This window comes from Aegilops tauschii, chromosome 2 (genome assembly GCF_002575655.3).
Source record: "Aegilops tauschii subsp. strangulata cultivar AL8/78 chromosome 2, Aet v6.0, whole genome shotgun sequence".
Lineage (NCBI taxonomy): Eukaryota > Viridiplantae > Streptophyta > Magnoliopsida > Poales > Poaceae > Aegilops > Aegilops tauschii.
In genome coordinates this window covers 637,577,901-637,605,734 of record NC_053036.3, presented here as the reverse complement: position 1 = coordinate 637,605,734, position 27,834 = coordinate 637,577,901, and the positions used below count along the sequence as shown (strand labels likewise).

General features: G+C 45.4%; 2 pseudogenes; one reads left to right on the top strand and one right to left on the bottom strand.

Moving 5' to 3' along the window:
* The first annotated feature begins 18,808 nt into the window (after positions 1-18,808).
* Positions 18,809-20,631, top strand: LOC109765857 (F-box protein At4g22280-like; annotated as a pseudogene).
* Positions 20,632-23,864: 3,233 nt separating this feature from the next.
* LOC109765858 (uncharacterized) lies at positions 23,865-25,552 on the bottom strand (annotated as a pseudogene).
* Between the last annotated feature and the right edge of the window lie 2,282 nt (positions 25,553-27,834).

Below are 27,834 nucleotides of genomic sequence, written 5' to 3'. Positions count from 1 at the left end.
TCAAACTCTCACACATACCGTGTCTACAACAATTTCACCCGAAAGGTTGAAGAGACGGTAGATGTGAAGTTTGATGAATCTAACGGCTCGCGAGTAGAGAAATTGCCAATTGATGTAGGTGACAAAGATCCTTCGGAAGCAATCCAAGACTTGTCTATTGGCAAGATACATCCAACGGAGGTGAAGGAGAGTACCTCGTCCATCCAAGTGGAAGCTTCTACCACACGACAAGGTGAACCAAGAGTTGACACGGAGGCATCCACGAGTGGGACACGCCAAGATGAAGAAAACGAGGAAGTACATCAAGATGAACCTCATCGACCTCCTTCTCCACCTCCACAAGAGAACGACAGCATCAACAACGCAGAAGGCCAAGAGGAAGAACAAGATGATGAAGAAGATGTTCCACCCCGACCCAAACAAAAGCTCTCACGAGTTCGAGCAAGAGTTTCACGAGACCATCCCGTCGAGCAAATCTACAATGACATTCAAACTGGGAGAATTACTCGCTCTAAAAATCGTTTGGCTAATTTTTGTGAACATTATTCATTCATCTCTAGCATTGAACCTATGAAGGTTGAAGAAGCATTGGAAGATTCGGATTGGATAAATACCATGCATGAAGAGCTACACAACTTCGAGAGAAACCAAGTGTGGACATTGGTCGAGAAGCCCGACAACAACCACAACATCATCGGTACCAAATGGGTGTTTCACAACAAGCAAGATGAAGATGGACAAGTCGTTCGCAACAAAGCACGTCTCGTCGCCCAAGGCTACACTCAAGTCGAAGGTATGGACTATGGTGAGACATATGCCCCCGTTGCTAGACTTGAGTCCATTCACATCTTACTTGCCTATGCAAATCACCATGATATTACCTTGTACCAAATGGACATTAAAAGTGCTTTTCTAAATGGTGAAATTGAGGAGGAAGTTTATGTTAAACAACCTCCTGGCTTTGTTAATTCTAAGAAACCCGACCATGTTTACAAACTTCACAAAGCTCTTTATGGTCTTAAACAAGCTCCTAGAGCGTGGTATAAATGCTTGACCAAGTTCCTTACTGAAAAAGGCTTTGAGATTGGAAAGATAGATTCCACTCTGTTTACTAAAAGGGTTAATGGTGAATTATTTGTGTGCCAAATTTATGTTGATGATATCATATTTGGTTCAACTAACCCTCTTTTTAGTGAAAAGTTTGGAAAGCTAATGTCGGAGAAATTTGAGATGTCTATGATGAGTGAACTCAAATTCTTTCTTGGTTTGCAAATCAAGCAAACTAAGGAGGGTACCTTTGTCTCTCAAACAAAGTACACCAAGGACTTATTCAAGAAGTTCAACATGCAAGAATGCAAAAGTATGAATACACCCATGCCTACTAGTGGACATCTTGACTTGACTAAGGATGGCGAACCGGTTGATCAAAAGGTTTACCGCTCTATGATTGGTTCATTGTTATATCTATGTGCCTCCCGTCCCGATATTATGCTAAGTGTGTGCATGTGTTCACGATATCAAGCGGCCCCCAAAGAATGTCATCTTAAGGCTGTGAAAAGGATAGTGAGATACTTAATTCACACACCAAATTTTGGCATTTGGTATCCTAAGAGGTCCTCTTTTGATCTTGTTGGCTACTCCGACTCGGACTACGCCGGTGACAAGGTTGATAGGAAGTCCACTTCGGGTACGTGTCAATTTCTTGGTAGATCTCTTGTGTCTTGGTCTTCCAAGAAACAAAACTCGGTATCCTTATCCACTGCCGAAGCGGAATACATTGTCGCTGGTTCATGTTGTGCTCAGTTACTTTGGATGACCCAAACTCTTAAGGATTATGGGATATATGTGAAACATGTTCCATTGCTTTGTGAAAATGAAAGTGCTATTAAGATTGCTCATAATCCCGTGCAACATTCTCAAACTAAGCAAATTGAAGTTCGTCATCATTTCATTCGAGATCATGTTGCTAAAGGAGACATTGATCTTAAGCATGTTCATACCTATAAGCAATTGGCGGATATATTCACCAAACTGCTTGATGAGAAAGTATTTTGCCGTTTGAGAGGTGAATTGAACATCATTGATGCCTCAAACTTGGAGTAGTAACTCCATTTGGATACATGCAAGGCATGAGCTTTGACTAATCCTTGGTATTTCTCTTATGATGATAATCATATCTCATGGATCTATACTTGTACCATTGCATGTTATCTAACCCTTGTAGGTACTTGGATAAGCCCAACTCCATGAGATTGCAACTCACTCACATCTTGAGCAATCTCTACATCACCAAGTCTCTACAATATGGTGGTTGAAGACAAGGAAGCATGAAACCTTTCAACATATCCTTTAACAATTTATTTATTTGGTATCAAACCTCATGATTGTCATTTTGGATACACAAGTGCTCTTCCTTGCAAAACTAATCCATGTAGGTAGATGAACTCAAACTACAAGTGGTGCTCCAGATTCTTGATGAGCTACATCAACCTTGAGCATCCCACACAAGTTCAACTACATGATTATGATCAACACCACCACCCAAGGTATGTCATTCCATCTTAGAGAAGCTTTATCCCAAGTCATGGGTCAAAGCAGCTCAATAAGATGTGAATACATCAAAATGCTTAAACGAAAAATGGCAACCCCATTTTGAGCTTAAACGATGAGTATGATCTATGATCAAGTGCCTTCACTTGACCCCTAAGTCAATATACTCTAACATAGGTGACTTTGTCGCCGGCCAATTCTAGATGAAGTTCTCTAGTGTTTCTCTGTGTTCTTGCCTTTGTCTCATGCATGTTTGTTTCCTCTTTCAAAAAAAACTTCATCTAGATTTCTTTTCATTTCTTTTCTGTGTTCTGCATTCCCTGCATCCAATTCATTGCAAATCCTTCAGTTAATTCCCTGCAAATCTTTGTGAGATCTTATTTGCCTAGTGAGCTGAGATGACAACTGTTTTCTCTCTGTGTTGAACTCGGACACACCGGTCTGTTTCTTTCGGTCAAACAGAATCACCTCGGTGCCACCGAAGAAAACAACTCGGAGAAACTGATTTCAATGCTGAGGAGACACTTTGTCATTTGCATCCTGCATATTTGTTCCAGCTCCACTCGATGATTCTTATCCTCACCAGCATCTTATATTACATGTTGCTTTGTACTGTGACTCAAGGACCAAACCCACTTGACTCATAAACCTTCTTGGAAATTGATGTCAAAGGGGGAGAGAGAGATCACATCAAAGATTACTCACATCAAAGGGAGAGAGAGAGCCCAGATGCTTGGTGTTCAAGAGGAGAGAAGTCACATGTCTTCAAGAGGGGAAAGACATGTTAGTATATGTCATGATTGTTTGTTTTTTCCTCTAATTTTCTTTTCCCTATCTTCTCCCATTATCAAATATCAGATTCAGGGGGAGAAAGACATCCAAGGGAAGGAAATCTTCGAATTCATTGCGTATCTTTCTGGGACATGTCTATATCCAATAGAGTACCTAGTACTCACTCTCTACATGTCATCCCAATCTTGGTACTCTTGTGGTTTGTTGTTCTTGCTCTGTTTAGAAGATGTTTATGTGTTATCTAACCTTGTTTACTCAGGTTCATCTCTTCCAAATCTAGCTCAAGACCACAAGGTAAGTATATGCATCACACTCATGTGCATGATGATCTCTTGCTGATGTACATACTGTTTGCAAGAAGGACTCATGAACATGAAGGTACATTTTCTATATTCATTTGCTCTGATGCATACAGCCAAGATACATGTAACTCATTGCTTGCTCTGACATGCTTTTGCATTCACATGCATCTATATTCCATATTTACATGATTGCATACATGTAGGGGGAGCCTATGCATGTTACATGTCTTTCCAAAGCTTTACTTGTTATGTTTCATATCTTTATCTAAAGCTTTGACGTGTGTTGTCATCAATTACCAAAAAGGGGGAGATCGAAAGCACAAGTGCTCCCTGGGTGATTTTGGTAATTAATGTCAACATATCTCTTGTTGGACTAATACTTTTATCTAGTATACTTCAGATGAGTTCAACAGTGGAGTGGCATGGACAAGAGGATGTGGAACCCCTTCAAGATGCTAAGGACAGAAGATTGGCAAAAGCTCAAGACTCTACATTTTCTATTTTAGTGATCTAAGATCACGTTGAGTCCATAGGAAAGCCAATACTATTAAAAGGAGATGAGATGTTGCTTAATGGCTTGCTTGCTCAAAGTGCTTAGTGATATGCTCCAAAGCCCTCAACCACTTTCTCATTCCACATATGTCCTAAACCAAAAGTCAAACTCGGCCCAACCGATTTGATCTATCCCGCGCCAACGAGTTCATCTGACATAGCCACTGCCAGAAACGCTAATCAGTTCGGTCTCACCGATGGAATCTCAGTCTCACCGAGATGGGCTTGCAAACTCTCTGTTGCTTGTTCCAATTATTTCAGTCCCACCGAGATGTGCAATTGGTCCCACCGAGTTTGCCTGACCAACACTCTGTTTTGGTTATTACCAAAATCGGTCCCACCGAGTCTGTGTAATCGGTCAAACCGAGTTGAGGTTTTACCCTAACCCTAGCACATCGGTCCCACTGAGTTGATCATGTCGGTCCCACCAAAAAACCTAACGTTCACATTTTGAACTAAATCGGTCCGACCGAGTTTCACGATTCGGCCCCACCGAGTTTGGTGAATTGTGTGTAACGGTTAGATTTTGTGTGGAGGCTATATATACCCCTCCAGCCACCCTTCATTCATGGAGGAAAGCCATCAGAACGAGCCTACACTTCCAGAATTCTTTTTCTAAGAGAGAACCACCTACTCATGTGTTGAGACCAAGATATTCCAATTCAACCACTAGAATCTTGATCTCTAGCCTTCCCAAGTTGCTTTCCACTCAAATCATATTTCCACCAAATCCAAATCTGTGAGAGAGAGTTGAGTGTTGGGGAGACTATCATTTGAAGCACAAGAGCAAGGAGTTCATCATCAACACACCATCTATTACCTTTTGGAGAGTGGTGTCTCCTAGATTGGTTAGGTGTCACTTGGGAGCCTCCGTCAAGATTGTGGAGTTGAACCAAGGAGTTTGTACGGGCAAGGAGATCTCCTACTTCGTGAAGATCTACCCTAGTGAGGCAAGTCCTTCGTGGGCGATGGCCATGGTGGGATAGACAAGGTTGCTTCTTCATGGACCCTTCGTCGGTGGAGCCCTCCGTGGACTCGCGCAGCCGTTACCCTTCGTGGGTTGAAGTCTCCACCAACGTGGATGTACGATAGCACCACCTATCGGAACCACGCCAGAAATCTCCGTGTCTACATTGCGTTTGCACACTCCAATCCCATCCCTTTACTTTCTTGCAAATTACATGCTTTACTTTTCGCTGCTCATATACTCTTGCCATGCTTGCTTGAAATGTATTGTGAATGTTTAAACTTGTGCTAAAATTCCACCTTAACTTGAAGAACTTAAAAACTGCCACCTTTCTTTGTTGAGGGTCTAATCACCCCCCTCTAGACACCTCTTCTCGATCCTTTCATGGTCCCTTCGATCGAAGGTGATCGGACAAGCCGACCACGGGTTGAATTTAGGGGCGACAGGCTCTACGGCGTAGACGTCCCTTAGTGCGCGCTTGCGCTCCCTTTTGGGGATATGTGTGACATATATCATGTTCGCTGTTTTCACCTCAGGGGGGAATTTCTTTTGTCCCCCTCTGTTCAGCGGGCGGGGCTCATCATCGTCCTCGTTTGGCGGCCCCTTCCCCTTGTGTTCGGTATTTAACTTACCGGCCTGTTTGAAGACCCAAGAGTTTCTGTTGGAATAATTGGCAGGCTTGTCAGGGGTGCCATGAATATGGCAAGGCTGATCGAGTATTTTTGTCTAGATTAGACGGACCATCTTTATTTCCTTTGAATGGCTTCTTCCGCTGACCGGATTTAGAGCCACTGAATCCCGCGTTAACCGTTGTGTCTTCGGTTTCTTCATTGTTGTTTCGACGCTTATGTTTGTTGCGTCGTGGCCTGACGTTGCCATCCCTGGCTTCGGAGGTGCCAAGGTCACTGGTGCTGTTGCTTCTACGCGCCAACCAGCTATCTTCTCACACGCAGAAGCGGGTCATGAGTGCGGTAAGAGCTGCCATAGACTTTGGTTTTTCCTGACCGATGTGTCGAGCGAGCCATTCGTCGCAGACGCTATGTCTAAAGGCCGCGAGGGCTTGGGCATCCGGACAGTCGACGATTTGGTTGTGTTTAATTAAGAACCTAGTCCAGAGTTTGCGGGCTGACTCTCCGGTTTGCTGGACTATGTGACTAAGGTCATCGGCATCCGGAGGCCGGACATAGGTACCTTGGAAGTTGTCTCGAAAGGCATCCTCCAAGTCTTCCCAGCTACCAATAGAGTTCTCTGGTAGGCTGTTCAACCAGTGACGTGCTGGTCCTTTCAGCTTTAGGGGGAGGTATTTAATGGCGTGGAGATCGTCACCGCGAGCCATGTGAATATGGAGAAGAAAATCCTCAATCCATACCGCGGGATATGTCGTTCCATCGTATGATTCAATGTTTACGGGTTTGAATCCTTTTGGAAACTGGTGCTGCATTACCTCATCGGTAAAGCATAAGGGGTGTGCGGCGCCTCTGTATCGAGCAACATCGCGAAGGAGTTCGGATGACATCCGTGTTCGGTTTTTAGCCATAGTTCGGTTATGCTTATCACGCCAAGCTTGAGGGACGTCGTCTCTCATTGGAGCACGTCCCCTTGATCCGTAGATTGATCTGGTCTGTCCGGCTCTATTGTCCAGGTCCCGATGTAAGTCATAGGTGTAGCCCTGAGCTTCTACCTCTTTGCCTCGACGGCGAGGTGGCGCGGGTTGGTGTTCGGCATGAGTAGCCGCTTTGTCTCGCCCACGTGGTGGTCGGTCTGGTTCATCAGCATGATTATATCTTGGCGGTATTGGCTCTAGGGCATCGTCATCAATTTGTAGCAGTAGCCGACGCTTCGGATAGCTCTTTGTTGGATGTTCGAGGCCGTATCCTCGGTAGCTAGGACCTGGGTCCATTTGTCGTTGAGCGTATCTTGTTCGGCTTGAAGTTGTTGTTTCTTTTTTAGGCTCCTCGCAGTTGCGATGAGCTGTCGCTTAAAGTGCTCTTGCTCGAGGGGTTCCTCTGGTACGATGAAGTCTTCGTTGCCGAGGCTGGCATCCTCCTCGGAGATCGGTAGATAGTTACTATCCTCTGAATCCTCATTCCCGACAGGCTCGTCGGGGTTAACTTGTCCCTCTTCCCAATCATCCTGCTCTACGGCAGGCTCGATGGGTTGGTCAGAGTCTTCGGCATTCTCCGGAGTGTCAATGTCTCCGGTGCCGGTATTACTTTCTGTGGCACCCCGGCTCAGAGCAACCGGTTTACCCTGCATTGCCAGCCCAGTGATCGAGTCTTCTGGCAATACACAACAACATGGTACAGAAATAACTACTTTATTGATACTAGCGGGATACATAGGTCTGATATTACATCGAGATGTGGGGCCAAGCGGCACACACGGTGCTGCTGGAAAATATGTATATTATTTAATGAACATGGCTGGGGCCTCGATCACACGAAACTACACGGCAGCGGAAGAACGACGTAGCGGAACTCCATAGCACAGGGACACCGACGTGGACACGGCCTAGACACGAGATGCGCTCCGATACGAATCGACTTGCCTGAAAGCTGGCATAACACGCCAGGTCAGTACATTGAATGTACTTGCAAGCTCACAACAAACATAAGCACGATGACAGACAATATCATGATAATTAATCAAGTTAAATTAATGCAAGAAATACTACAGATGCAATGCAGCCAAACAGTGCACCGAGTCACGCGGACTCGCTTACCAGACGGTTACCTCATAACCAAACGGTGACCACATCGGGGTCACACCTGGAACCAAAAATCCATGAACACCTCGAGTGTTCAAGGTTCACCACGAAACAATGCATCACAACATTCGCTTAGTTTGCAAGATTTATAATAAAAGTTGATCCATGGTGTGACTTACTCCCGAGTCTTGCCCATAACCGAGGGCGCGGCTATCGATAGATTAAATACACTCTGCAGAGGTAGCGCACTTTACCCACACTACGGAATACCTGGCCTCGCACTCCCATTCGGGTGGACCAAAATATTCCGACGAAACCCTTCCCTTGTCATGCACTCTCCCCGGCTACTCCGACCATCTCCCTCTCAAGGCTAGGTCTTGGGTGGCCCCGTGTCTACCAAAGACACCAACGGCTACCGTCGTGGCAAAACGGTCCCAAACGGGGACAAGGTACCATAAAAACAAAACGAGCACACAAGGTTATGTCTGCCTACTGGGGCAGGGTATGCACGCCCATAACCTTCCCTCGCGGGAGGCACCGGTGAGAGCCACAACAAGGGACCAATTCAAGACCTTCCCATTAGGTAAATGTGGCCGCACTGAATTAGAAACCCGATTCAGTGGCACCATGATGCGATCAACATCATATTCAGGTTGAACTTAATCAGGTTTAACTTTAAGAAAACCTTTTATTACTAACATGGCATAATACCGGAAATCATGCAACTACTCGTCATGCAAAGAAAACAACTCATGCTCATGGATCAAACTTATCCACACAATTATCTTGCAACACTAAGGATCAAACTTTCTGGTTATACCTCATTTTTATCAGCAAGCAACATTTTTATTAGTTCTTTATTTAAATGAAAGTATCACTTAGTGAAAATTACCACCATTAATTTCCATAGCAATATGCATAGTGCAAAATCTTACTCTACTTAACCAAACAAGTTCATTGCATGCAACCAGTACTAAAACAAGCATTTCTAACAGGATAAAGTAGCTAATAATTTACCAAAATTATTTACCAAATTTTAAATGAAAATAAGAACTCATATTCAAGTAGAAAATCATAGATATTGAAATAACACCATCCAACTGCTGGTGTGGCATGCCTTAGTGTAGAGGAGGATCACTCCCCTCTTGGGTTGCTTCAAGACAGCTTCTCCTTCTGAAAAATAATTTAAAACCACAAAAATAAATGTCAAAACACATTCTGAAAATCACCAGAAATTCTAGGCAATAGAGAAAAATCCACCCTTTGGTGTGCTACTAGAGCTTTCTGTAACAAAGACAATGCAAAAAGAATCAATTCATTTGGACTTATAGTTTAGAAATGGTGGCTGGTCAAAGTTTAGTCAAATTTCTGAATTAAATTTGAATAAACAGAAAATCCGGGGGGGTGACGTCGAAGACGTAAAACGGGAGTGCGCCTCCACTCGTACCGCTTCGGGCGCGAGTGGTGAGGCTGACACTGGGCCCCGCCCGTCAGGAGAGAGAGGGGGGGATCGAGATCAGAGGAGGGGCGGCGTTTCGCCGGAGCTCACGCCGGCGACGAGGGGGTTTGGGGCTAGGCTAGAGGGATAGATTGGAAGTGGGGCTCGCGGCGCACCTGCCCGTACCCGTGGCTTGGCGAGAGGTCGACGGAGCTGCTCGGGGTTGAGCTCGCAAGCTTCGGTGGCGGACGGGGTTCGCCGGAGAGGTTGAAGACGGCGGCTAGAGGCAGCTCCGAGGGCTTGGCGGCCTCCAAGCAGCACAAACAGACCGCCAAGGCCCTGCCCAAGAAGTTGCCTGAGCTCGAGAGGCCCTGGAGAGAGGCAGCTGGCCTGCGGGGATCGCCGGAGTCCTCGGGTCGGGGCGACGGCCAGAGGCCTGCCCGACCGAACAGCGGTCGTTCTACGTGTTCGTGGTGGTTGTGTGGAGTGGTGCGTGGCCAGGATTCGAGTCGGGGTGGCTTTATATAGCCGGAGCAAGAGGGGGGGACGTGTCGCCGCCGGAGCATTCTGGACACGTGGCGAACGTCGACGAGAAGCTCCAACGCGAGGGGTAAGGTGCTGCGTCGACTCAGGGGCTTGCCCACGCTTGCGGACGCACACAGGAGGCGGTTGGGGAAGCAGACAAGCACACGCGCGCACTGTGGCGTTTTGGCCGCGACGCGCCCGTGCTTGCTGCGGTGGCTCCGGCGTCGGCGAGCGCCAGGGAGGGGTCAAGCTTGATGTGTCGAGGGTTGTGGTGCGGTGCGGTAGTCGGAGGCGAGCGCTGGAACGAGCACGCGCGAAACAGAGAGCAAGGCGCCAGCCAGAGCGCGTCGAGACGCTGCCAGGCGCCGTGTCCTCGCGCGGTCACCAAGCTGGCATGGTCAAAACGATGGCCAGGAGCGGCCAAACCTTGTCTACGCGCTCGACCGTGCAGTGTTACGTCTAGGAGAGGTGATGGATCATACCCAGGCCGACCAGACATGACTCTACCAAGCTGGCAAGTTTCTGGTCAGAAACTTGGTCGCCAAGTTTGGCCACCTTCTAGAAGGCCATTAGGGATAATCTCCCGGGGTTTAGGGTTTCTTAGGAAGGTGTTTAAGCTCAAGAAAACTCAAGGCCAAAAGCTAAAGGAAAAATGCACTTGCTGTACAAAGCGCATTTCTGGTCCAGAAGTGAAAAGATTTTCTACAGCAAAAATATTACAAAAAGTGATGCAATATTTTGGCATGGGAAGGTGTGCCAGGGTCCTAAGAATATTCATGAATTATCTCAGATTTTTCTAAGCAAGAAAAGTTGAGGTTGCTTTGGAGCACAAGGTTCTGAAGTGAATTTCACAGAGTGAAATGAATATTTTTCTTTTAGGAAAAATATTCATTTGATTATTTTGGGAATTTGTGGGAGGAATAAGATAGATAGGTCACTTGGGTGAAAGCCAAGGATATGCCCAAGTGACAAGTCCATATGAAGTGATTCAAAAACCAAGTCAAATCAGGGCAAAAACCACGGTGAAAATCAAGTCCAGAAAAAGAGAGAAGGCAAGTCCAGCAAAAGAGAGAAGGCAAAAATCCAGGCTGTCACACTTTCTTTTTCCCGCCGCGATCGTGAACGGTGCCGCTGACGTCGACGCCTCGGTGGTACCTCGACGGGCTTGTCCTCCATCGGATCCTGATTGCCATCGTCGTCCTCTTTGGGTGTATCCACCATGTACACGTCATATGTAGAAGTGGCAGTCCAATGTCCGGTGATAGGTGGGTTTTGGCCTGGTTCGGCTCCGGCATCGTCGTCCATACCGTCGATGTCTTCGGAGGCGTAGTCGAGCATGTCGGTTAAGTCCTCGACAGTGGCTATCAAGTAGGTGGTGGGTGGGACGTAAAATTCCCCACACTCAGCCCCTAGTTCGGGCTGTGCGTAATTCGGAGGTGATACCTCCGTGATGGTGAGAGATCGCATTAAGTCCAAGGCCTTGCTTAAGAGTGAGGGCTGGACAAGGAACCGACGTAGATCTTGGGAGCTGGGCATGGTACATGACACATGGCCGTGCTCAACAGACGCGGATCTTGGGAGTTCGGAGTTAGCATCCGGAGGCGGATTCGGCACTCCGATGACAGGGGGTCCTGATTGATTTTAGGCTTGTCGTAGACATATTAGCCTCTGGGTCTCCAACAAAGAGTTCCGTAATAGGAGAGAGTCCGATGAGTTTCAAACTCCCATCTTCGGATGAGGTGGCCTGCTCTGGATCTACGGCCAGGGCAGGGATGACAGTTGGTCTTTGAGCGGTGCCTGATGACGGCGCCGATGGGTTTCCTTCTTGGAGATGAGAAATAGTGATCGAAGCCGTGAACCCTTCGAAGATCAAGTCTCCTCGGATATCGGAGATGTAATTCAGGCTCCCGAATCTGATCCGATGACCAAGGGCGTAGCTGCTGATCTGTTCAAGGTGACCAATCGAGTTGGCGCGCAGAGCGAAGCCGCCGAACACAAAAAGTTGACCGGGGAGGAAGGTCTCCCTGGAAACGGAATCGTTGTTGATGATCGAACGAGCCATCGAACCTTCTGCCGACGATACAGTGGAACTCTCAATGAAAGCACCAATGTCGGTGTCAAAACCGGCCGATCTCGAGTAGAGGGTCCCGAACTGTGCGTCCGAGGATCGAAGGTAATAGGAGACAAAGGGGACACGATGTTTACCCAGGTTCATGCCGAAAAGTCCATTCTGCACCGGAGCTCATATGCTCCCGCATGAACAGTAAAATCGAAAAAAAATCAAAAAAAATTTAAAAAATTCCAATTTTTTTTAAAGAAACATTGACAAAAGTTCTAAGTGCCTGCAAAAATTCATCATGAAATCACATTCCTGTAAGGCTTTTTTCTGCAACGCCTTCTAGGAATGTGATTTCATGACGATTTTTTGCAGGCACTGAACTTGTTTTTTTTTGCCACGCCTTACAGGAATGTGATTTCATGATGAATTTTTGCAGGCACTTAGAACTTTTGTCAATATTTCTCTCAAAAAAAATTGGAATTTTTTGAATTTTTTTTATTTTTTTTCGATTTTACTGTTCACCCGAGCTCATTTGAGCTCGGGTGCAGATTAGCCGCGTCCGGTTCATGCCCTCTTAATGGAAATAAACCTTACTTCCTGCTTGATTGACTTTGATGAGTATAGGGGTTACAAGAGTTGATCTACCTCGAGATCGTAAAGGCTAAACCCTAGATGTCTAGCCTATATGAATTCTGATAGCCCCTACGGACTAAACCTTCTGGTTTATATAGACACCAGAGGGGCCTAGGGTTGTACAAAGTCGGTTTACAGAGGAAGGAAACTATACATCCGGACGCCAAACTTGCCATCCACGCAAAGAAGAGTCCTATCCAGACACGGGGGAAGGCCTTCTTCCTTGTATCTTGACGGCCCATCAGTCCGGCCCATATCACACAGGCCGGACCCCCGAGGACCCCATAATTCAGGACTCCCTCACCTGTGGTCCGCTTGTCCCTTCTTATCGCCCGCTGAGTGTTGATGTAGAGGAGCCGCAACCTCCCCCTCCCCTGGCTTCGATCCCATCTTGTGCCGCTGCGCAACCTAGCCCTTAACAAACGCTACTGGGTTCTGCGATGCAAGCAGAAGTTGAAGCACTGTTAAAGCCATTAAACTAGCGGACAAACACGGGATGGGGCAAGTCATCTTTGAAACTGATTGCTTGGCCTTGCAGCAAGTAATGTCCTCTGGATCCGCAAATCGTGGTCCCCTTGGTGTGTTATTTTGTGAAGCAAAGTTCTAGCTGAACCTAGTCTTTATAGACCACAAAGTTCTGTATTATCCCAGAGACTGTAACAAGGCACCGCATGTGCTGGCCTCTCATGATTGCCGGGGTTTTCTGAATGGCCAAGTTCTTTGGTATATGGATCTCCCGAATGATGTAACCTGTGTTGTGACCGTCCATTTGGTCGGCCCACCGTAATTGAAGAGCCAACTGTTCCTGATAGAAAAACTAAATATATTTGGGTGTTGAAGCTTCTTTACCCCCCCCCCCCCCCCCCCTTTCATTGGTACCAAAACACCTAGGTTTGTCGAAGTAGATTCCTGCCACGCACAATAATAATCAAGTTCCATTAGAATGTGCATGGAAATAGGTAAGTCAGCAACAATGAGAAAAAATCATCCATGTTAATCACGATTTAGCAAACAATACCTCCAATAAGCCCCCTAACAACCATGATGTGAACTCCTTCGGCCACCTCTTTCTTGAAAGTAGATACATCTACTAACTATAAATATGTTAGAGTGAAATCATGATTACATAAAGAACATTTGAGCAAACCGGCACATTATTCTTGGTATTCAACCACTAATAATTGAAATAAACAAGTTCATCATCCCAAATCTTGCAGCTATGACTTCCTTTGCTAGCATAACAACCAAGGTGAAAGATTCAACGTTATTAATTTTCATCATTTATGTCACATAAATTTTGGCTTATCTAAATCTTAACACATTAATGTCATTTCTAGTATGTTAACATAATTCAGGAACTTGGCTCTCTAACTAAACTCAAGATGACTTTTTTCAGGCTTATGTAGTATTCAATTGTATCCGCACTCTAACAAGTTTCATTTTTTGTCACTAACTCTTGTGTTATATTTAGAACACAAAATATTGAGCTTTTTGTGCAAGTATATTCGAACTATTTAGCAAGTATATGAACTAAACAACTAATGCGCATGACCTGGTATATATTTTGTCAATGAACCGTTGTAATGTAGGTACTAGAACTGCTACTAGTATTATATATATCATGTCAAAAGAGAAAAGAAAAAAATGCATGATCTCCACCGGAACATATACTCCAACCAGCCATACTTATATGACCTTCTCACACGGGATATTTCTCTCATATCTTCAAAACATAAATACAAGAGAACTTGAACTTCACACGTAGAAGAAGACTTCAACGGTAGAGGCAAACTCCCCCCTCCAAGCTTCACTGGCGAGCCTGTGGATTCGCCTCCCCTTTGCATGCCGCTCCAGCGGCCGGTGGCGGAGAGGAAAATACCGGTGCCTCTGCTCCGGTTACAAGTTTAGGTTAGGGTTTTAGTCCTCGCGGGTGCATTGCTCGGGCGGATAGCAGCACTTCTTCTTCGAGTTCGTCTTTCAGGCTCCGATCCTTCTTGAGTTCGCCCATCTGACGTAGTCGACGGAGCTCCGGGGTAGATTCCTATTTTCTTCTTGGGGCAGTGAGGTTAGGGTTTCTCATCGTGTGACGAGATTTAGTGTCAGGTGCTTCATATATATTCAATTGTTCAACGATGACGGCTACGGCTCCAGGCGGGCACTTGTCATTAGGGCCACGTGCACGAAGACTTCCCGACAGTCATCGACAATGTTAAGACGACTCTGATAGGGTGAGTGACGACAATAGCGCATTGGCAGCTCGTTCTGGCGGCCGTAGTGCTTGTTCGGTGGTCTCAAAATCTCGATATAATTTTTATTATGTTTGAGATGCTTTATACTTCCAATGAACTTTGATAATAGATCTAGTTCCTTTTGCACAAAAAAATAGTAGAACATATTCCATTTTTTATGCCAAACAGCTCCAGAGCAATAATAACAGAGAACTTGAACTTGCAAAAATAATTAATTACTCGGAAGTAAACTGAGGGTAAGGTAAGGTGGACTTTTATCCTCAACTTCTCTAAACTCTAACAATATTTCTTTATTTATGCAGCAAACCCGTACAAACACCCCCATGTTTCTTGACTTCAAACTTCTATATTGTTTTCTCACAACTTATGGTCTCTCGAGATCTAAACTAATGGTCTTACAAGTAAACATACAACTCTCACAAACTGATGCAAGTAAATGCAAAAAAGGTGATAAAGTTCATGTATATTAACCGAACAAGTTCAAAAAGAAACTTTTAAAAAGTGGGTACTATTTTTGTTATAACAACAATACTTATGTTGCCAACCATTCAGTTTTTGCCATAACAAAATTCACACATAACAAATTAAAATAACCATTAACCAGCAAGAAAATAAATTTGATCCCTAATCTCCAACTATCATAAACATCAGTACAAACCTTGAAAAAAAATCTCTTCACTTCTTCTAGGCATTATAACAAATACTTTGAGGGCAGAAAACATACCGGGGTGCTCGCTACAGCTTTAGTAGAAAATCTCGGCAGGCGCTGGTGCCCGTGGAGGAGGGTTACAGTAGGCTAGTAGTGGCGTACAGGAGTGCACATGGTGTGTGGGGGCGCGGCGAGCAGGTAGCCATGGTCGCGGCCAATTGGTCACCGAGATCTTGCGCGCAGGTGGCACGCGGTGGAGCGTGCAGTGGCGAGAGACAAGGAAGCGATGACGATGGATCTTTTGTTTGTTTATAAGGTTGGAGTGTTGCCCAATGTCAGCGTACTATTACAATTGGAAGGGTGACCTTCATATGGAAAGACCAACTAGGAATGTACCTGTTGTAATTTGTACTTTTGGTGGCTTGTTTGAGCAAGAAATTTAACCAGATATGTTGTTAGAATGATACCTATGGAACTAAGTGGTGTCTCTTAAATAAATTTTTTCTGCATCTTTTTCTTGCTGAAGGGTGACCAGTGTGCTCTACTTTAGAATAGATCTTATGTGTTTCGTAGGAAAAAAATTGTTTTCCATGCAACGCTCGCCTTCAGCTAGACCATCACCAAAAGTCGACATACACGTGAGAGAGAGTACACCATATATACAACCACTAGAGAGATGAGATTTGTAAGAGTTGTTCGGAAGGAAAGAAATCGACTGTTGTCGTTGGCGGTCGGTCTGGTTGAGCACCTTCCTATGAGACTTTGGTAACGTAGGAGGGGGCTCGGCAGATCGACCATCACCGATGGTCGAAATACTAGTGAGATGACTTCCCAAATGGTCTGATTTGCATGTCACTCTTCTTTCATCTAAGCAACCTCAGGAGTAGATTAGAAGTAATCTTTGATGTTTGAATCTTATGTTATTTTTCATTGGGTGGTGAAAGGTTTTAACACCGATCGATCTCGCGGTTATGGCTTTCTCCGGTGACGCAACTTCCATTAGGGTTGACTCTGCGATCAAGGAGAAGTGTGCCAATAAGGACCCCTTGACGACGCTCCTTGAGGAGAACCCGCATCTGATCCTAATAAAGTATTTTGCGGATCTGGCCAAGAAGAATTCGCCAAGGAAGGAGAGTGAGGCCCCGCCACGTAAGAAGAGTGATGCCCGGTGCCATTGACTCCACCGACCATCATTCCTGATGCCGCTTGGTCCTCCAATGTGGTGGATCTCCCCACTTACTCCGACTCCACGATCATTGGCTTCACCGGCTACACCTCGGAGTGATTTAGTGAGAGTAGTTATATAGCTGCTGATGTGGACTTGGATTAGCACTTGTGATGCTTTTGGTATATGAGTGATGAATGATTATGTTGCTTATGTATCATGTGTTAATTTTTAACTTGAATTCTTTCTTGAATTTTTCTATCTTTTTTTGTAGATGAAGTGGTATGTTGTGTACAAAGGTAGGTGTCCAGGAGTCTACGGTTCATGGTCTGCATGCAATGAACAAGTGCTTTGTTACAAAGGCGGCTCTCACGATTCGTTCAATAGTATAGAGGAGGCAAGATAATCATTACAATCAGTATGTACTTGACCAAAAGATAAATACTAAATTAGGCAATGGTGCAGGTCAGCTTATCAGGCTTAGTGGATTGAAAAACTTGAGAATTCTCTTTCAGTTTGTCGTAGCCGTGGTGTTGCTTTTATCATGTGGTCGTATGTAGACATGCATTGAGCACTTTGTTGTTTATTGAGAAGGCACTTGTGCTAAATAACTACTTCGTGGCCATATTTAATGCCTTCTTGGTGAGTTTGTTGCTATACATGTGTGTGATCCTTATGTAGTGACTTCTTCGTGGATATTATTACTATTTCTGTTTTTTTTGCTGCGGGGTCACATGAAAAAAAGGCAAAAACTCTGCTGGCAGTGCACATTTGCCGAGAGCTACACTCGGCATAAATATGCTGACAGTACCTTTTTCGAGAGCTACACTCAGCAGAAGGAGTGTTGCTTGAGCGGCTCGCCTCAGTAAAGCCGAGTTCTACGCCACCCGGCAATGTGCTCCACTTTGCCGACGGTACCTCTCGACAAAGACCTGATGGAGCCAGCAGCCCGTGAAGTCACTTTATTTTGCCGAGAGGTACTATTTGGCCCTCGGCAAACTCTTTGCTGAGTGCCCAACGATTGGTTCTCGACAAAGTTTTTTTTGACTGAGAGGTGTAAGCCGAGTGCTATTTGCCAAGAACAATTCTCTGCAAAGACTTTGCCGGGTATTTTTGGCCCTTTGCCTTGGCACTTGGCGTAGGGAGTAATTGCAGTAGTGTTCTTTTGAGAATTTCTGCTGGCTTGTGTTGGCATGTTGGATGCATTGGAATAGGAGGTTTTAGTTCTTAGAGATCGTCCATCCTGGTATTGATGGATGGTATTGGACGAGGAAAAGCACACAAGTTGTTGTCTTTCCACTCTCAACTAATAGCAGTTTTTCCTTTTCGATTTAAGAAGAACGGTAACATAGATAACAACAAACAAAATAAACTAAGTGTGATTGGGAAGGTAATGACCAGGCGCTATGCTTCCCGGCAACAGTGCTAAGAAATCTTCATGGCCGCAGACATACATGGCTAGATGTATACATTCAGCAACAATGTATCACACATGCGACCACCGTTCCTCCTACATTTAATTTACGACAGCTATGATTAAGGGTCTTCCGGTGGATACGACTAATAGACGCTCTTTGTTATTCCCATATCCAAGGTCCTCAGGGTCTCAAGGAGGGAGATAGCTTCTGTCACCGTGGTACCTCCATTCCCAGCTTCACTCGCATAGTAAGATTCTTCATGTCCATAAAGTAAAATGTTATGTGGCGGACTTTCACACAACATCATGTAGAATGATTAACACAATATGCTTATTCATAATAAGACATTAGTGTTTATCCAAATTCCCCAAGAACTAATGCAATTACTCAAACATGTATTGGGGTCACCTCGCCATTAGTTAGGTCCTGCACCAGAGGCGGTCGGGATTGCACGCTTGCCACTGGTAAGATATATTTCAGTACGCAATATTTTTTCCCTTGGGTGTGGTACTGGTTATGAAAGGTTTTTTTTGGGTGAGGGTTATGAAAGTTGGGGCACGCGAGGCCCAAAGCAGCACATTCCAGCCCGTATTTTAACATCGATTTTTTCTGGGGTTTAACCTTTTTATCATGGTGGTGGCGCGACGGCTGGTTCTTGCACGGTTCCATCTCCGGGTTCCAGTTTGTGTTCTAGTCGGACGTGCTGCGCTATGCCCTTTCTTTCTTTTTTTAATATAAAAAGACGATCTATCTCCAAGCTTTGGCCTACGGCGTCCTGGGTTCCGAATTACCACTACCATCCATGGAGCCAAATTATGTATGCCGCCGCCGCTACGTACAAACATGGGCGTCCGGTCTCTTCGTGTCGCAGAAGCCGCCGGGGGACGTGGATTTACCATTACCAGTAGCAGTACCATCCACAACATGTTTTGGGCAAGGGGAGGACAGGCTGGGCGCGCTGACCGACGACATCCTTCTCTCCGTCTTGGGGAGGGTGGACCTCGCGACGGCGGTGAGGACCAGCGCGCTGTCGAGGCGCTGGAGGAGCCTGCCGTGGCTGCTCCCCGAGCTTAAACTCCATGTCAGGGATTTCCTGCCCGCGCCATGCCCAGATTACCCTGTTGCGTTGCTGCTGCGCTGAGGATATATTTTTATTCCCAAATACCAGCGCAACACATAGATCAAGCAATGGCATCACTGACAATAGCTGCTAGGAGTTTCTTGCGCATCAAACACAGCAGCAGAGTCTCAAGAATGTCCCTTGAGATCTACCTGGTGGGCAACTACTCGCATGACATTGGCCCACTGGTCCGTGACGCCATCGAGAACGGCATGATAAAAGAACTGGACCTCACCATTGCGGACGACAAGGATTACGAGTGCAAAGGTGCGGATATGCTACAGAAAGCACGGGATGTGGACGGGTTCTTCAGCGCCTATCCTAATATCCTTCCTTGCCTCACAAGGCTCCAGCTTTACAACCTGCGCTTTGCTGAAGGGGACATGTTGCACCGCACGCTGTTAGACTGTTGCAAGCAGCTGCAGCACCTTAGCCTGGACCATTGCGACGCCGGCGACGGCTCGGTGTGGCAGATAGACGCGCCGGATTCGTCTCTCAGGGTTCTTGAAGTCCGCTATTCCTACTTGAAGAGGCTCGAGGTGCTCTGCCTTCCCAAACTAGAGCTGCTGAGTTGACAGGCCTGGGTGCACTGTGAGGCCCCCTTGCATTTTGGTTATGTCCCTCTCTTAAGGAGTTAGTCCTCCTATGTGCTGCAAAGCTTGATCACCCGGGGTTTAGTTTAAGCCAGCTTCTAGATGGCGTCACAGAAATTCATACCCTGACCTTAAATTTCCAAGGAGAAAAGGTAATTTCGTACTATTTCAGTATATATTGTGTGATGTGCCTCTAATTTCTTCAGTACGAATTTTGAAGTTATGGGCTTAATTAGAACCGTATGAGCTGTTTTTTTTTGTTTTGCTTTTTCATGTCTTGATCAAGATATTTGCTTTTATTTATTATTGCTAGGAAGCTTTTCGTTGATTTTTTTTCTTTGTTTATTCACCAGCTTTGGATCCAACCGGAAAGCAGGCAACTCCGTGCCGCATTCAGCAAGCTAAGGAAGCTGTCTATTCATGGCATATATGTTGAGTTTGACCTGTTATGGACAATAAATCTCCTTGAAGCTGCTCCAACTGTTGAGATATTTGATATTGAGGTACTAATTTTACTTATTCCTTTCTCGTTCGTTAGTTCAATAGATTTAGGTGTTTCTTTCCTGGTTGTTGATATCATCGCATGATAGAATTCAGATAGGATCGCCCTGGAATCCTAGCTACTATATTTACTTTATGTAATTATTAGGTCTTGGTTGTTGGATACAGGTGTATGAACATCCATGTATGGTACCATATTGGGCGCGCGTTGGCGTTCAAAGAGTGCAACCTTCATGGAAGAAGCCTGAGTTTACAAGATGAAGTGGCAACTGAGAGAGCTCCATGTGACCAACTTTAGTCCCCTCATGGTGCAACATATGTTATTTGTACGTGAGGTGATGGATCGAGCACCAAACTTGAAAACTGTTATTTTGAAAGAAGATGAAGAAGCATGCAAGGATTGCGAGGCAATGGGCGCACTGCCTACTCCGATAGGAGGCTTGTTTCCGAGGACCAAAAAGGAGCAAGAAACAATAGCCCAGCAACTTAGGGACAACATGGTTGGCTCGTCCTCGGCGCAGATAATTTTCAGAAGTATTGTTTCAACGGTGGTATTCTGAACTTATGTATGTCTGAATGCAAGTGCAAGAAGTAAACGAAAATGTAACATACAGGCTTTTCATTGCGGGGTTTGTTATATTTTTCTACTGTTAGGGTTGTTGTAAACACTAATGCATCAACATTAGCAGTTGCAATCAATTTATTTTAGGCGAGGCGGCTCCAGCAAAGTGGAATTATCGGACACAGGAATCCTAGGAGTAATCTGCCATTTTCTGGTTGTGGGCAAGAAACTTTTTTCTTTTGAAATCAAAAACCGAAAAGAAAAGTTACATGTAATCCAAGTTGAGATTACAACAGAAAATCGAAAAGTGAAATGACTAGTTCGCGATGAATAGCTAATTTAAAGTTCAACTGAGCAGCAAGCACCCTGTATAGATATGCTTTTCTAACGCTCCTCGTCGCACACAAGGAAGCCTGAAACCGTGGTATTCGGAAGATAGTTGCCATTACGTCCTGGTATTTGTGATGGGAAAGGCGCAAACTAATGCACAAGGAGAGCATTCAGGATGTCAAACAAATTTCAATGGGGAGACAACCTCTTACGGTTAATTATGTTGTTGCTTCCTCTCTAGAGGCTACTATGGAAAAGGGATTGGATTCGCCCGCGGCGGGGGGGGGGGGGGGGGGGGGGGGGGGATTTGTGAACCTTAATTTTGATGCTTCTTTTGATCATGATCTTCTTAAGGCAACATTGTTTAAAATTAAATATTCACTGAGTTCGCGATAAAAAGAACTCGGCAGTATTAAAGATTGTCGGGTCCCGTCCAGCCTTGAGTGATCCAGTTCTTGGAGGATTTAGGTGTTTGAGACTTTCAGCGTTTCTGGAGGATTTTCTACTCTGAAATAGTCCCACCGTTCCAACGATTTGAGACATAAATTTGTCCTAAAGTCAGAAATTTCTAAGTTTGACTGTGTTTCTACATAAAAATGTTGATATCTAGAATATTGAATAAATGCATTATAAAAATATATTTCATAAGGAATAGAATGATGTTCTTTTGATAGATATAGATATTTTTTTCTATAAAAACTTCTTCAAGCATAGAAAATGTTGACTTAGATAAAACTTACATGACTTATATTTTACTGGGGGAGTAGTCTTTACCTCGATATTTCACTCTAGTTTTTACCTCAATATTTCTTTAACTTTTAGGATTTCTGTGTCCTGAATAATTCAAATTTGCAGGAGCCGCCTCGCCTGAAAATGAATTGATGCTACTGCTAATGTTGATGCATTGGCGTTTACAGGAATGCTTACTTTAAATCATGGTCTGGGTACCGGGCGGTAAATTCGGTTACTGCCCGGTAACCGCGTTTCCCGCTCCCCCACGAGAATCATGTATACCGGGAAGAAAATCCCGAACTTTCTGAATTTTTTGAATTTAAACTTCCATCGTTTAGTTAAATAAGATATATCTCTAACTGAAACGCAAGCATACTTGTGCCGCAGTGGTAAGGATCTTTGACCAGCTTCTGCAGGTTGTGTGTTCGAGGACAGCCAGCAATCCGAGCAAACCTGTTACTACTGCAGACAACAGTTTGTGCTCAAGGGCTTATCTATTCTTGTCTTGAAAATTTTGATTTTAAATTCCGCTCGATTTTTTTTCAGAATTTCGTGGTTACCGTCGTAACCGAGTTTACCGCCCCCCTCGAGAAAAATGTTCCATTCGGAATCCAAAACCTTGCTTTAAACAGTAGAAAATAGAACTAGCAAGCCTGCATATTACAATTTCATTTACTACTAGCACTTGCATTGGACATACATACAAGTTCAGAATACCACTGTTGAAGTAATACTTTTGAAAATTATCTTCACCGAGGACGAGCCGACCATGTTGTCCCTAAGTTGCTGTGCTAGTGTTTCTTGCTCATTTTTGGTCCTTGGAAACAAGCCTCCTACCGGATTAGGCAGTGGACCGATTGCCTCGCAATCCTTGCATGGTTCTTCGTCTTCTTTCAAAATAACAGTTTTCAAGTTTGGCGCTCGATCCATCACCTCGCGTACAAATAACATATGTAACTCCATGAGGGGACTAAAGTTGGTGACGTGGAGCTCTCTCAGTTGCCACTTATTACAGTTTGTGAACCCAGGCATCTTCCATGAAGGTTGCACTCTTTCAATGCCAACATGCTCCCAATGCAGTACCAGACATGGATGTTCAAACACCTGTATCCAACAACCAAGACCTAATAATTACACAAACCATATATAGCAAGATTCCCAGGAGATCCTATTTAGAATTCTATCATGCCATGGTATCAATAACCAGGAAGGAAATGCATAAATCTATTCAACTAACAATCGAGAAAAGAATCAAGTAAAATTAGTACCTCAATGTCGAATATCTCAACTGTTGGAGCAGCTTCAAGGAGATTTATTGTCCATAACAGGTCAAGCTCAACATATATGCCACGAATGGACAGCTTCCTTAGCTTGCTGAACGCAGCACGGAGTTGCCTGCTTTCAGGCTGGATCCAAAGCTGGTGAACAGACAAATAAAGGAAAAAAAAAATAACAAAACGTTCCTAGCAATAAAAAAGAAAAGCAAATATCTTGATCAAGACATGAAACAGCAAAACACAAAAAACAGTGTGTACGGTCCTAATTAACCCCGTAAGTTCAAAATTCCTACTGATGAAATTAGAAGCACGTCGCACAATATATACTGAAATGATAGCTTGTAAACTGTTTATCGTGCTGTTTTTTGTTTCCCATATGTACATACTTTTTTTGATCCAAAGGGGTTGTCCCCGCCACATTTTTATTAAAACGGAACACAGCATAACCACGACGTTTTACAGCGCTCAGCCGCTCAGGCTGGGCCAGAGTAGCTAAGCCGGAAAAGTAACACCCTAGATCGAAGTATCGAACCATGCAGCGCTCAGGGAGAAACAGAAAGCAGGTTTTGGAAAAGACACTAGGCCAGAAAGCTATGGAAATTTTGGGCACAACGATGGTGCTCGCCTGCCTAGCCGGAATGTGCCCTGAGCACAAAGCCGCCCTGACCACTCCCCACTCCCCATATGTACATACTCTCATCCTTTTCGAAATAAAAGGCATGGTAGGGGCCTTTCCTACGGTTTTTCTCTCTCAAAAAAGACGGCATGAAACAAGAAGAAGAGAAAAACAGCATGTACGGTTCTAATTAACCCCGTAACTTCAAAATTCCTACTGATTAAATTAGAACTGCATCGCACAATATATACTGCAATAGTATGAAATTACCTTTTCTCCCTGGAAGTTTAAGGTCAGGGTATCGATTTCTGTGGCACCATCTAGAAGCTGGCTTAAACTAAACCCCGAGTGATCAAGGTGTGCACCACATAGGAGGAATAATTCCTTAAGAGATGGGACAGAACCAAAATGCAAGGGGGCCTCACAGTGCATCCAGGCCTGCCAACTGAGCCGCTCTAGTTTGGGAAGGCAGAGCACCTTGAGCCTCTTCAAGTAGGAATAGCGGACTTCAAGAACCCTGAGAGACGAATTCGGCGCGTCTATCTGCCACACTGAGCAGTCCCCGGCGTCACAGTGGTCCAGACTAAGGTGCTGCAGCTGCTTGCAGCAATCAAATATGACGTTATGTATATCCCCCTCAGCAAAGCGCAGGTTGTAAAGCTGGAGTCTTGTGAGGCAAGGAAGCATATTAGGATAGGCACTGAAGAACCCGTCCACGTCCCGTGCTTTTTGTAGCATATCTGCACCTTTGCACTTGTAATCCTTGGTCCACTCCTTTTACCATGCCGTTGTCAATGGCGTCACGGACCAATTGGCCAATGTCATGTGAGTAGTTGCCAACCAGGTAGATCTCAAGGGACATTCTTGAGACTCTGCTGCTGCGTTTGATGCGCAAGAAACTCCTAGCAGCTCTTGTCAGCGATGCCATTGCTTGATCTATGTGTTGGGCTGGTATTTGAGAATAAAATTATAGCTTCTGCTCAGCAGCAACAGGGTAATCTGGGCATGGCGCTGGCAGGAAATCCCTGACTTGGAGGTTAATAAGCTCGGGGAGCAGCCATGGCAGGCTCCTCCAGCGCGTCGACAGAGCGCTGGTCCTTGCCGCCGTCGCAAGGTCCACCCTCCCCAAGATGGAGAGCAGGATGTCGTCAGTCAGGGCGCCCAGCCTGTCTTCCCCTTGTGGCATCTGCGACAAGACGAGATCCTCCATGAATATTTGATTTGATTTTTTTATTTTTGCGGGAGAAACTTTCAATCTATTTATCATCTGTCATGAGTATTTGATTTGAATTGAAACCACAAAAGAAATAAGCTAGCAAGAGCTCACGCAGCGGTGGCACACATTATTCTGCTCTATGGATGATATCGGTTTTGCTAAAGCACATCTAGATGTGCCCTAAGTATTGCACATCTAAATCCTATGTCATTGATATTGCACAGAGATTCATGCAGCTATTTTCCTTTTGCTTTTTCTGTTTGATTGAGTCATTTATAGATGTGAAATAACTAGGGCATAATGATAATAATATGCTCGGAACTGAGGACGCGGTGAATCACGTATGTGCAGTCTCCATGGCAATACATGGGCGGCGGATCTAGATGTATGTCCGACCTAGTGGGATTGATTGATTTATTTAAGTCCAACAACCTAGCTGCGTTGCATGAGAAGACGACCTAGCTGCTCGTACCTCAGAGGAAGGAAGGGGAACGGCGATGGCGGCGGTGAGGATAGAGGCCGGATTGTGGCGTCGGCGCCGCCGTTGATAGAGGCGGGATTGCGTCGGCGTCAGTGGCGCGCGCCCCCGAGAGGTTGGATTGAGGCCAAGGTATGGCACGGTGGCAGGATCCGCCGCGTTGCGCTGGGAGCGAAAGGGGAGAGGGGAGGGCGCAACGCGCAAGGCGTCGGTCGAACGATTGCAGTCCCTGATCGGTCGTGTTGCCGGCTCCACGATTCCTCGTACGTGCATCGTTAGATCTCTCCCAGTGTCTTCCTTCCAAGCCTCTCACCTCCCTTGCAAAAACAAAAACAAAAAACACCATGCTCGCACTTGCGCCGCCTAGGTTGACTCACAGCATGCCGCACGCTCGTCGCGATGCTAACACAATGCTTTGCAACAGGGCTACTCCGCCGTAGTGGCCATTGTCGTCGAGCCTAGACTTGCAATAGCTTGTGTCTCCCGTCGCAGCATCGCGTTCCTCCATACGCACTAGCCCCTCACCCCCATGAGGCTGACACAAAACATCGACAAAGCCGGTCGTAGTTTCGCCTTCAACGGTTGCAGCTCTATTATCCACCATCACAGCACCACCGGCAACAGTTGCAGCTTTGTCATTCTCAGTCACAGCAGCACTAACAACGACCGCAGCTCTGTCGTTGCTGTTTGCAGCACTGCCGTCGACGGTTGCAACATCACTCGATTGTCACTGTAATTCCTGTGATTGCCGTCTGTTGAGATCCTAGCACCGCCGTGCATCCGTCGTAGCTCCTCGCATCGTTGGATCTAACATCAGCCACCTCCTTTTTGTGCGCCTATTGGCAGCTTCGTTAGCACGGGACTCACATCACCGACCAATCTAAGTGTCTGTCATCACAGTCGCGCCTCGGCCCACTCACAGCATGAGTCACTCGCCCTTGCAGCACCTCCGCCCAGCATCATTTCATCACATGTCCTTGGTTGTAGCACATCATGTCTCTAGTTGTAGTGCCGGTGAGCACATCCGCCCAACATTGCAGCACGTTGGCTCCGTCACTTGCACCGCCTTTGTCACCCCCTAACAGCACCCGATGACACTGTAAACGGGAGAGGGGGGAGGGGATGGGGAGGAGGTGGGTAATGTGGGAGAGACTCTCACCCGAGAGAGGTAGGGAGGGGGAGCTCCTCCATGGCGGCAGATGGGAAGGAGGAGGCGAGTGATGGGCTTGTGCTCTAGAGAGAGACCGGGAGGAGGTCAATAACGGGATCGAGTGGTCGGGAGGACTCGATGAAGGGATAAGATGATGTGTGGGACCCACATAGGGGGGCAAGCAGGGTGAGATGCACAAGAGTGTGGTGACTAATAATCCCCAAGTGCAATGAATTGTGTAGCACTTCCCAATATGGAATGGTAATTATGGATTTCCGTATCCCAAAGGAGGTAAAGGTACGAATAATATTCCTTCGGGCTCTCTCTTCTACTGATATAACCTTGCGCTCACCAAGTGTGTGCTTTACTTAGACTCCCAAACTAAAAATACATGAACGGTATAAAAGAGGTAGCAGACAATATTATAAAGTACTAATAGATAAAAGTTAGTTGTTGTAGTATAAATTTACAACAAATTAAAAGGGAGGGAATATGGAGTAGTGGTGATAGGTGTTGTGGGACCCTAGGTAACTGGTTATGATACTGACCGATTATGCATTGCAATTTTATATGTGGGAGAGACATACACTAGCATGCAACAAAATCCATTGACTAACATAGTCATGGTATTATAATTGAAACCCCTTAGAAAGCATTCACAAATACTATGGATTCATGAATGTAAACCCAGACATAGCGTTAAGATCTATGGGTTCTCTTTATCCCATATGCTTTCACTCCTGCACTCATGTTTAGTAATTTCTGTCACTCCGACCATCCTATGGATTTTCATCTCAACACATTGCTAACCCTCAAGTGTGATCTAACGTACACACATGCTCATACATTATCAAAAGAGGAATATCATAACATACAACTCATATCAATCGCATTAGATCACCAAAGTCATAGGACAAAATCGATCTAGTAAGACATAATGGAAATGGCAAAAAAAAAACATTAGAAGATAATTTACCACATCAAACACCATGTTCAAGTAGGGGATTATAGAGGTTTGTGAATGAAGGGACCACTGTATAGAGGGATGTGATGGAGTTGAAGATGGTGATGGGGTCGATGGAGACGGGAAGTTGTTGGATAAGATGGCGGTGATGACGGTTCCCATGATGGAATTATAGCACTGTTCAAAGAGATGGGGAGAGAGGCCCTCATCCCTTTTCTACTTCCTTAGACCCCCCCTAGGTGGGGGAAGAATTCCCTCTTTGGTCCTTAGTGTTCATGGCCCTCGGAGG